General features: G+C 70.3%; 1 non-coding gene across 1 annotated transcript; it reads right to left on the minus strand.

Moving 5' to 3' along the window:
• Positions 1–635: 635 nt before the first annotated feature.
• On the minus strand, positions 636–754 carry LOC135979280 (5S ribosomal RNA). Its single transcript, XR_010596610.1, has one exon. It is a non-coding gene; the product is annotated as a 5S ribosomal RNA (ribosomal RNA).
• Positions 755–3,162: the final 2,408 nt, after the last annotated feature.

Here is a 3,162-nt window from a genome sequence, read left to right on the forward strand (position 1 = left end):
GGTCCCGCGGGCCGGCGGCCGGGCGCAGGGGAGGCGGGGGGGTCCGAGCGAGTCGGTCCCGGGCCTGGGGTCTCCCCCTGCGGCTTTGGGGTCCGTGGGTCCCCGCTGGAGGAAGCCGCTGGGCGCTGGACACCCGCCGTCCGTCCCGCCTGGCCAGGCCTGGCCTGGGTGGCCGCGGGGGGATTCGGGGCGGTCCCGCGGGCCGGCGGCCGGGCGCAGGGGGTCCGAGCGAGTCCGTCCCAGGCCCGGGGCCTCCCCCTGCGGCTTTGGGGTCCGTGGGTCCCCGCTGGAGGAAGCCGCTGGGCGCTGGACACCCGCCGTCCGTCCCGCCTGGCCAGGCCTGGCCTGGGTGGCCGCGGGGGGGGGATTCGGGGCGGACCTGCGGGCCGGCGGCCGGGAGGGTCCGGGCCAGTCCGCCCCATGCCCGGCGTCTCCCCCAGCGGCTTCGGTGGCCCCGGGGGGGGTCCTCCGCGGAGGAAGCCGGGTGGGTGGGGAGCCGGACCCCAGGCGCCCAGACCCGTGACCTGCGGCCGCGACCTCCGACTCGGCAGGAGCGACGAGGGGCTTTCCGGCCCGTCCCCCCCTCTCCTTCCCCCCCAGAAAAGGAGAGAGAGCTGACTCGGACCGGGAAAAGCTGCCTACGGCACCTGGGATTCCCAGGCGGTCACCCATCCAAGTACTAGCCAGGCCCGGGACGGTTTACCTTCCGAGATCGGACGGGATCGGGGGCGTTCGGTCCGGTATGGCCGTAGGCACCCGGCCCCGCGCCTCCTCGCCCGCTTTCCCCTGCCGACGCCCGGGCCTGCCGCACGGTGAGCCCCGGTCGGACTGCCCCCCCCCCTGCGGCAGGGCCCCCGTCTCTCGCGGGCCCGGTCCTTTTTTCCTTTTCGAGCTCCGGGGCCCGGGCTGGCCGCCAGAGCCCCTCCGCCCGCCCTCCCCGGCGTCGGGGAAAATACTGTCCCGGACTTCCAGTGCGCCCGATCCTGTCAGCCGGGGGGTGGGGAGGGGCAGTCCCTCGCTGCGGCCGGGGAGGGTGAGCCCAGGGCGGCTTGCCTGCCGTGCGAGGCCCCTCTCGGCCACCAGGTCAACCCCGAGTCGAAAGGGCTGAAAAATTTTCAGAGTCCCCTCCCGGGCACCAGGTCAACCCGTGGAATCGGACGGGTTCACCTGCTGGCCGGTTCGCTTCCCGGCCACCAGGTCAACCCCTAGGTTGCCGACCGGCCTACCCAGTGGCCGGTTTGCTTTCCGGCCACCAGGTCAACCCCTAGGGGTTTTAACGGGGGCACGCCCGGTGGCCTCTTTCCCGTCCGGTCACCAGGTCAACCCGGATCTCCCTCCTTCCCTGGGCGTCCCCTCCTCGGAGGCGTCAGGTTCCATTTCCCCCCCCCCCCCCCAGACTTCCAGGGGCCCGATCCAGTCGGCCGGGAGGCAGTCCCTCGCTGCGGCCGGGGAGGGTGAGCCCAGGGCGGCCTGGTCCATGTCTCTAGTGGGCCCGATCCTTTTTTTTTTTTTCGAGCTCCGGGGCCAGGCCCGCCCGGGCAGCCCTCCTCGGAGGCGTGGGGCGATTCCCCCCCCCCCCCAGACTTCCAGGGGCCCGATCCTGTCGGCCGGGAGGCAGTCCCTCGCTGCGGCCGGGGAGGGTCAGCCCAGGGCGGCTTGCCTGCCGTGCGAGTCCCCTCTCGGCCACCAGGTCAACCGCGAGTCGAAAGGGCTGAAAAATTTTCAGAGTCCCCTCCCGGGCACCAGGTCAACCCGTGGAATCGAACGGGTTCACCTGCTGGCCGGTTCGCTTCCCGGCCACCAGGTCAACCCGTGGAATCGGACGGGTTCACCGGCTGGCCGGTTCGCTTTCCGGCCACCAGGTCAACCCCTAGGTTTTAAGGGGGGGACGCCCGGTGGCCTCTTTCCCGTCCGGTCACCAGGTCAACCCGGATCTCCCTCCTTCCCTGGGCGCCCCCTCCTCGGAGGCGTCAGGTTCCATTCTTTTTTCCAGACTTCCAGGGGCCCGATCCAGTCGGCCGGGTGGCAGTCCCTCGCTGCGGCCGGGGAGGGTGAGCCCAGGGCGGCTTGCCTGCCGTGCGAGTCCCCTCTCGGCCACCAGGTCAACCCCGAGTCGAAAGGGCTGAAAAATTTTCAGAGTCCCCTCCCGGGCACCAGGTCAACCCGTGGAATCGAACGGGTTCACCTGCTGGCCGGTTCGCTTCCCGGCCACCAGGTCAACCCGTGGAATCGGACGGGTTCACCGGCTGGCCGGTTCGCTTTCCGGCCACCAGGTCAACCCCTAGGTTTTAAGGGGGGGGGGACGCCCGGTGGCCTCTTTCCCGTCCGGTCAGCAGGTCAACCCGGATCTCCCTCCTTCCCTGGGTGCCCCCTCCTCGGAGGCGTCAGGTTCCATTCTTTTTTCCAGACTTCCAGGGGCCCGATCCAGTCGGCCGGGTGGCAGTCCCTCGCTGCGGCCGGGGAGGGTGAGCCCAGGGCGGCTTGCCTGCCGTGCGAGTCCCCTCTCGGCCACCAGGTCAACCCCGAGTCGAAAGGGCTGAAAAATTTTCAGAGTCCCCTCCCGGGCACCAGGTCAACCCGTGGAATCGAACGGGTTCACCTGCTGGCCGGTTCGCTTCCCGGGCACCAGGTCAACCCGTGGAATCGAACGGGTTCACCTGCTGGCCGGTTCGCTTCCCGGGCACCAGGTCAACCCGTGGAATCGAACGGGTTCACCTGCTGGCCGGTTCGCTTCCCGGGCACCAGGTCAACCCGTGGAATCGAACGGGTTCACCTGCTGGCCGGTTCGCTTTCCGGCCACCAGGTCAACCCCTAGGTTTTAAGGGGGGGGGGACGCCCGGTGGCCTCTTTCCCGTCCGGTCAGCAGGTCAACCCGGATCTCCCTCCTTCCCTGGGCGCCCCCTCCTCGGAGGCGTCAGGTTCCATTCTTTTTTCCAGACTTCCAGGGGCCCGATCCAGTCGACCGGGAGGCAGTCCCTCGCTGCGGCCGGGGAGGGTGAGCCCAGGGCGGCTTGCCTGCCGTGCGAGTCCCCTCTCGGCCACCAGGTCAACCCCGAGTCGAAAGGGCTGAAAAATTTTCAGAGTCCCCTCCCGGGCACCAGGTCAACCCGTGGAATCGAACGGGTTCACCTGCTGGCCGGTTCGCTTCCCGGGCACCAGGTC

This window comes from Chrysemys picta, unplaced genomic scaffold (genome assembly GCF_011386835.1).
Source record: "Chrysemys picta bellii isolate R12L10 unplaced genomic scaffold, ASM1138683v2 scaf756, whole genome shotgun sequence".
Taxonomy (NCBI): domain Eukaryota; kingdom Metazoa; phylum Chordata; order Testudines; family Emydidae; genus Chrysemys; species Chrysemys picta.